This window comes from Pelobates fuscus, chromosome 5, assembly GCF_036172605.1.
Source record: "Pelobates fuscus isolate aPelFus1 chromosome 5, aPelFus1.pri, whole genome shotgun sequence".
Lineage (NCBI taxonomy): Eukaryota > Metazoa > Chordata > Amphibia > Anura > Pelobatidae > Pelobates > Pelobates fuscus.
Window position 1 is genome coordinate 341,262,327 of NC_086321.1, and position 8,909 is coordinate 341,271,235.

Genomic DNA, 8,909 nt, shown 5'->3' on the forward strand with positions numbered 1-8,909 from the left:
TGTGGGCTAGACATCAGCATAGCTGTTCATCTCTTGAGTTATGACTAAATTTATATGGTGCCAAGAGAACACTGGAAACCATGTTAACACCTATTTCCGATTACTCCTTAAACACATTTTCAGATTTTCTTGGCGTTAATCTATTAGCGCTAGTCATATTACTGTGTAAAATTCACATTTCCTGTGCAGTTAACTTTAGTTATAATACTGAAAACAGTAATTTCTTCCTTAATCCAAACTATTTCTTAAATGATAGATTTTTTTTTAGTTTATTCAGACTTGTATTGTTCTTTTTATTTTTATAACATTGCTTATGTCACAAAATGTCAGTGGCATTTAAACTGATGCAGCTACACATAGCAAACATGTCAAATATTATATCATCATATTTTGCAGCTGAAACACTGCAGATACTGAGACGGACCATATTTGTGTAGAGAGAAATTAAGAACAGGGTTGGAAAATATGCCAACAGTCTCTGGTTTTATAAAGTCATTGCATGTCTGGTATGGTTGCGTGTTCAAAGACAATATATAACCACATAAACTGTTAACTTGGCACCGTGGCTAATACTCCATCTCTACTTGCTGTCAAAGCTGTAGGTTCAAATTTAACCCTTCCACGACCGATAGAATAAATATTATTCAGTAATGATAATAAAATCAGTAATAATAAAATCAAGGTGCAAGAGAATACTGAGAACGGGCAGCAGCTGAAATAACTTGCCCTTTGGTGGGTCCCCATTCAGATCTCAAGCTGGTTTTAGCTCATCTTGTGCCATTACAAAAAGAACAAGGGTCATTTGCATGTCAGACTGATCCCACCCAATGAGGCAGTCCAGATCCAAAATGCTTGACAAAGACCGTATAGGTCTAAACGTTGTGATTTGGCTGTGGGTTAAAAAAAAAACGCCTTTCATTGAATCCTGGAGTGCCTGGACCTCTTTCTATTTTTTGTTCTATCAAGTAATTGGTTCTTGATACTGGGACCGACCTGGTTGCAACCAGATTCACATCACCGTGGGGGATTGAGTGCAGTTCCACACCCCTGTTTCTTGGTCAGATCCAAAATGTAGTCCGGCTCTCTGCACGAGAGATACAGCAACCCCAGACGATCGTTTCAGCCTTGTTAGGCATCGTCAATGAGGTATAGCCATTATCCCTCTATGCACCATGTTTGGATTACCCTGTAAGCTTAGGGAGAGCAAAAAAAAAAAAAACAAAGTGCAAGAGAATACTCGGAAACGATTGTCTGAGGTTGCTGTATCTCTCATGCAGAGAGAGACGGCCTGTATCTGGACCGCCCTTATGGGTGAGATCAGTCTAATATGCAAAGTGACCTGGTTGTTTTTGTAATGGCACAAAATGAGCTAAAACCAGCTTGAGATCTGAGCGGGGACCAACCGAAGGGCAGGCTAGTTGAGCTGTTGTCCATTCTCTATACTCTCTTGCACCTTGGTTTTTTTTTGGTCTTCAATAATACAATCAATGCTCTAGGATTGTAGTTGAAGATGAAAACCAAATATAACCTGTTAGAATAATCTGGTATTATAAAAAGTTCTGTATTTATGTAAGGCTGAATAAAAGTATTTAAAGGAGCAATATATTTTATAAAAATATAGTAAGAATCAATCTATTTTATTAATTAAGGGAACACTAGAGTGTAAGGGATACAAACATGTAAAGCCTGTAAGGGTTAAAAAAAAGAGCTATTGCCCATTAACTAGAGAAGAAAAGTTCCAGTATTTTATTTTTAAAATGTACCTATGATTTCCGGTGTCCTCGATGGGGACTGTTAAATGGAGGAGGAATAGAGCACTCAACGGGATACGCCAAGAGAGCAGTTGCTGTAAATGAGTAAGGGATGAACTGTTAGTCTGTGTTTCTGCAGTAATTCGTAGCCATTTCCATGCCGGTCTCTGCACTTCTGGTCTCGCCTTCTTGGCTGATATCATCAATCTTGTTGATCTCAACCAATTTAATGCTTTCCGATATGAAAGTATTGGGAGTCTAGTGTACATGCGCCAATCAGCATCTCCTCATTGAGGCTCATTAAATCAATACATCTCTATGGGGACTGTGCAGGGTCTCCTTGCAGAGTGGGACACACTAAACATAGGTCCTATAAACATTGCAGAACCTCTTCCCGTAAGTCTCTCTAGTGGCTGTACGAGTGACAGGAACTAAAGGTGGACTTGGGCAGCAGTGGAGCAATGCCATGCTGAGAGTTTGTAAAAAAAAATCTTTGGTAATGTAATTGTTTAGTATAGTTTAAACGTATCTCCGTCCATGCAGTCCTATTGTTTTCTGACTTTGAAGCCATAGCTACAGTATTCTGTTTATTAGGAAACATTCCAATCTCTGGACAGCCTGGTTCTTACTCTCTAATCTTGGATTAAGTTATAATGTAAGCACATCATTAAACGTGTCCATCAAGTTCAAACTACGAGGTCATCTTTTTAATAATGCAAAAGATAAAAAATAAAAAAATTATCTAGATTCTTAAATGAGGAAAAAATTTTTACTGAATTCCAAAAGGACTGAGAACAGTTCATTATAGAAATACTGATAATGAAAAAAAATATTTATCAATAGGAGTCTGTGAGAGATGTCTAAAAAGACAGTACACGAAAAAGTTCATAAAGTAAAGCAAATGGCATGATCAGTTTTCATGGCAAAATGTCCATGTTTTGAATTAAGCGGCATATATATGTCTATATATTTCAGTATACAGTCACTGGGAACTGTTGATATCTGGATACTTTTTTGACAGGTCACAAGTCCCTTGGCTGTGATCATCATGTGTGGGTAAGTACCAAATTGCGCTCAAGAATAGACTAACCTTTAGCAGTAGTCAGTATAATCACTTTGGAGATATCACTTTAGTAACACAAAACCCAAGAGTTAGAATTACTGAGAGGGGAAAATTCAAACTTCAGGCTTACATTTGGCAACAACCTAACAGTCCCGTCTAGAAATGGAAAATAAACTGATCAGCCACAACATTAAAACCACTGACAAGATAAATGAATGACACTGATTGTATCTTTATAATCACACCTGGCAAAGGGGGAAGAAAGTGAACAGTCAGTTCTTGAATTTCATGTGTTGGGAACAGGAAAAATAGGAAAGCAAAAAGATCTGAGTGACTTTGACAAGGGACAAACATTGATGGCTAGACAACTGGGTCTGTGCATCTCCAAATTGGTAAGTCTTGTTGGGTGTTCCCGGAATGCTGTGGTTAGTACCTACAAAAAGTGGTGCAAGAAAGGAAAACCAGTGAACCAGCATCAGGGTCATGGGTGCCCAACGCTCATTGATGTACTTGGGGACTGAATGTTAGTCCTTCTGGTCTGATCACACATAAGAGCTACTGTAGCTCTGTCATGGGAGTCGTACTCCAACACGCAGGAAAGACCACAAAAGGTAGATCCGAAAGACGTATTACTAAGCCTTAGAATGGCCGGACTTAACATGAATATACAACAGCAACATGAACTATCTTTGCAAAGACTGTTAAATACTCTGACCTAAGATGGTGAGGACAGCATCACGTCCTGAGGAAGCCGGGCTGACCGGAGAAACGTGTTGATGTCATCAAGGGGGCGGAGACAACGGATACCTGGAAGCACAACGCTTTTACTACTCGGGCTGCACTGACCATTACACTCCGTACACAACAGCCTTGCAGAGCCAGTGTCTCCAACTCCGACACATTTTACAAAGCTGGGCAGTGAGTAACAGCGTATGCCGAGCCTACTCACCACTTTCTCTTTGTCAGGGTACCTGAAGCCTCTACCTCCGAAAGAGGTAGAGACTTAGTAGTTTGCTCCTCCGGCAGGTCGGCTTCCTCCATCCCTCGCGGCTCCCCTAGACACTCTCACGCCGGCCGCGAGGGATCCGTCTCATTTTATGACGTCACGCACTCTGCCCGACGTCATGACGTCAGTCCGGACCGATCTGTCACTCAAGTGACTGGAAGCCACTCAGGACTCGTCGGAGGCGGGTATACTCACTGTAACCAGGGTATTTAAGCCTGTTTCTCCCATTCACTCATTGCCCTGTCGTGGTTCTAGCCTGTCTAGTCACACAGTGCTCTGGCGATTTCAGTTATTCCTTTGGTTCCGACCCGGCTAGTTTGACTTACTCTGTTTCCCTCTGGTATCCTTGACCCGGCTTGTTCCTCGCTCACCTGTCCTCTCGTTCCCTCGACCTCGGCTTGTTTCTGACCATTCTCTTTACTCTCCGTACGTTAGTCCGGCCATTCTAAGGTCCGGTATACGTACCCTGTCCTGTTTGTACTTTGCGTGTTGGATCCCTGTCCCGATCCTGACATTACGACAGGGCCAATGGATCCTGCAGGTACAAACAGTCAGGTTGGTCCTTCTGATTCCAGGTTTGACGCCATGGAACACAGAATGGACCAGATGGCACTAGCACTACAGGCGCTATTATCTCGTTCCAATAACCCACCTGAGGAGATCCTTACTACTTCCATCTCTCCTGTAAGTTCTGGCCTAGAGGTAGTCACTGTAGGTGCCTCTTCCCGTATTACCCCACCTGTACGTTATGGTGGTTCACCGGAGAAGTGTCGTGGTTTTTTGAACCAGATTAGTATCCACTTCGAACTGCAACCTCGCTCCTATCCCACAGATAGGGCGAAAGTTGGATTTATTATCACCCTACTCATTGAGAAAGCTCTGAGATGGGCCAACCCACTATGGGAGAATGATAACCCATTGGTATATAATTATAATGCCTTTGTAGCTGCATTTAGAAGAACTTTTGACCCTCCTGGTAGGAAGGTTAATGCAGCCAGATTACTGTTGCGCCTGAGACAGGAGAACCGAACACTTGTGGATTATGCACTAGAGTTCAGGTCTCTGGCGTCAGAAGTCAAGTGGAATGAGCAGGCTTATATAGATGTATTTTTGAACGGGCTATCAGATATTATCCTTGATGAGGTTGCTACTAGGGAGCTTCCTGAGAATTTAGAGGACTTAATTTCGTTCATTTCTCATATTGATGAGCGTTTAAGAGAGAGACAGAACACTAGAGAGAGGAACTTCAGACCTGCCTTTAAATTAGCCCCTACATTTCAAAGTCCTGATTCCAATACCTCACTGTATCCTGAACCTATGCAGATAGGCAATACTCGCCTCTCTGAAGAGGAGAGGCAGTACAGGAGAAGGGAGGGTTTATGTATGTATTGTGGAGCCAGAGGTCATTTGCGTCTGAATTGTCCTACTCGCTCGGGAAACGCCCGCACCTAAGTTTCTCTAGAGGACAGGCCTAGGGTGTTTCTATTTTGTCCTCTACGCATAATTATAAAGATCACAGGCTTCTGCTACCAATTTCTTTAACGTGGGAGAAGGGAATGCTAAAGACCATGGCCTTGATAGATTCCGGAGCTGCTGAGAATTTTATCGACCAAGTCTTTGCTACTAAACACACTATCCCATCCCAGTTAAGGGATACACCCTTGGCCGTTGAGGCCATAGATGGTAGACCTTTACTTGAGCCTGTTATCTCTCGTGAGACTATACCCATTAACTTAACTATTGGTATCTTACACGAGGAGAACTTATCACTTATGCTCATTTCATCTCCTTCTGTTCCCATAGTCCTGGGCTACCCATGGTTAAAGAGACATAACCCTATTATCGATTGGGAATTAGGGGAGATAATCTCATGGGGCCAGGGTTGTCAGGAGAGGTGTTTACGCAGGGTGTCTCCATTGGCTATGATTAACACACCAGATAGTTCTACCCAGTCTACAGGGAGACAGATACCTCCTCTGTACATAGACTTAAAAGCAGTGTTCGATAAGAAGAACGCTGATACACTACCCCCACACAGGACCTTTGATTGTAAAATTAATCTTTTGCCCGGCACCATGCCCCCCAGGGGTAATGTATATCCTCTATCCATTAAAGAGAATTCTGTTTTAGAGGAGTATATTCAGGAGAATTTAGACAAGGGATTCATTAGGAGATCCTCTTCTCCCGCCGGGGCTGGATTTTTTTTTGTTAAAAAGAAGGATGGCTCACTCAGACCATGTATTGATTACCGAGGTTTGAATAAGATAACCATTAGGAATGCCTATCCGATCCCCTTGATTACCGAGCTCTTTGATCGGCTAAAAGGTTCTAAGATTTTCACCAAGTTGGACCTCAGAGGGGCATATAACTTGGTGAGAATTCAACAAGGTCACGAGTGGAAGACTGCGTTTAATACCCGCTACGGGCATTATGAGTACACGGTCATGCCTTTTGGACTTTGTAACGCACCGGCAGTATTCCAGGATCTGATTAACGAAGTTCTTAGGGAATTTCAACAGGATTGTGTTATTGTATACCTGGATGACATTCTCATACACTCTTGAGAGATTGAGACCCACCATAGACAAGTCAGAAAGGTATTACACAAACTTATACAACACGGCTTATACTGCAAATTGGAGAAATGCAGCTTTGACCAGACCCAGATAGATTTTCTTGGATACGTGATTTCTGGGGAAGGCTTTAAGATGGATCCTGACAAACTCCAGTCTATTCTAGATTGGCCATTGCCTAAGGGACTCAAGGCTATCCAGAGGTTTATTGGGTTCTCCAATTATTATAGGCGCTTCATTAAGGGTTACTCTTCTATTATTGCACCTATTACCAACATGACCAAACAAGGGGCTGATACTAAGACTTGGTCTACTGAAGCTCTCGTTGCTTTCAAAAATCTCAAAGAACTTTTTGCTTCTGCTCCAATATTAGTCCATCCTGATACGTCCTTGCCGTTCCTACTTGAGGTCGATGCCTCTGAGACAGGAGTAGGTGCCGTTCTCTCACAAAGGTTGGGGGTGGATAAACCGTTACATCCTTGTGGTTTTTTTTCCAAGAAACTTTCTGGGCCTGAAAGCAGGTATGACATCGGAGACAGGGAATTGTTAGCAGTCATTAAAGCCTTGAAAGAGTGGAGACATCTATTGGAGGGCACCTTACATCCGGTTACTATTTTGACGGACCACAAGAACTTGTCCTATATTGGGGAGGCTAAGCGTTTGTCCTCTAGGCAAGCTCGTTGGTCCTTATTCCTGACTCATTTCAATTATGTGCTTACTTACAGACCAGGCTCTAAGAACTCTAAGGCCGATGCTTTGTCTCGACAATATGAACCTTTCACTGTATCTGAACCGATTCTTTCTTCTATAGTTCCTAAATGCAAGATTGTTGCTAATACGAATCTCAGGATTCATTCTCCGTTACTGGCCGAGATCATTAAGCTGCAACATCTAGCACCTAAACAGACTCCTGAGGGTCGACATTTCGTTCCTCCTACTCTTCAACTGGAGCTGTTGCAATGTTTCCATAACAGCAAGATGGCGGGACATCCTGGTATCCGCAAGACGTATGCTTTGATTTCTAAAGACTTCTGGTGGCCTGCTTTACGTAAAGATACTAAAGATTTCATCGCTGCGTGTGAAGTGTGTACTAAGACCAAACAACCTCATACGCTCCCAAGTGGATTCCTGCATCCCTTAGAGGTACCAGAGAAACCATGGTCTTGTTTGGCCATGGACTTTATTGTCGATCTACCTATCTCTAAAAAACAGACTGTTATCCTCACCGAGGTTGAGAGATTCACCAAGATGGGCCACTTCATTCCCTTGCCTAAACTTCCAAATCGTATCTGACAGAGGGTCCCAATTTGTTTCCCGTTTTTGGAGATCCTTTTGTTCTCAACTAGGTATTAAATTAAATTTCTCTTCTGCCTATCATCCCCAGTCTAACGGAGCTGCTGAACGTACTAACCAAAAGATTGAGCAATATCTACGTTGTTTTGTTTCCGAACACCAGGACGATTGGGTCGGTTTGATTCCTTGGGCGGAGTTTGCGCACAACAATCTCATTTGTGACTCTACTCATTCAAGCCCCTTCTTCATGAACTATGGCTTTCATCCATCTATTCTTCCCTCGGTTTCTCCTTCCCAAGGTGTACCGTCGGTTGATGTACATGTTGCCAATTTGAGGAAGTTGTGGGATCAGACTCGACAAATTCTTCTACACAATTCTATGCTGGTTAAGAAACACGCCGATAAACGTAGAAGGGCGGCTCCGATTTTCGTTCCAGGCGATAGAGTATGGTTAAGCACTAGGAATATTCGGCTTAAAGTTCCTTCTATGAAATTCGCTCCTCGATATATTGGTCCTTACAGGATCTTGACTCGAATTAACCCAGTGGCGTATCATCTAGCTCTCCCAGCTGCCTTACGCATCCCTAACTCCTTTCACGTTTCATTGTTGAAACCCCTAGTCTGTAACAGATTCTCCTCCACGATCGCCCCTCCTCGCTCTGTTCAGGTGGAGGGTCAGGAGGAGTATGAGGTTAACTCCATCATTGATTCTCGTATCTCTCGGGGGAGAGTACAATATTTGGTCGACTGGAAGGGATATGGTCCTGAGGAGAGAAGTTGGGTACCACAAGAGGATGTTCATGCTCCTCGCCTTCGCAGGGCGTTTCACTCACGCTTTCCGTCTCGTCCCGGTTCCTTCCGCCCGGTGAGCGTATCTGAGAGGGGGGGTACTGTCAGGGTAGCTGAAGCCTCTACCTCCGAAAGAGGTAGAGACTTAGTAGTTTGCTCCTCCGGCAGGTCGGCTTCCTCCATCCCTCGCGGCTCCCCTAGACACTCTCACGCCGGCCGCGAGGGATCCGTCTCATTTTATGACGTCACGCACGCTGCCCGAAGTCATGACGTCAGTCCGGACCGATCTGTCACTGAAGTGACTGGAAGCCACTCAGGACTCGTCGGAGGTGGGTATACTCACTGTAACCAGGGTATTTAAGCCTGTTTCTCCCATTCACTCATTGCCCTGTCGTGGTTCTAGCCTGTCTAGTCACACAGTGCTCTGGCGATTT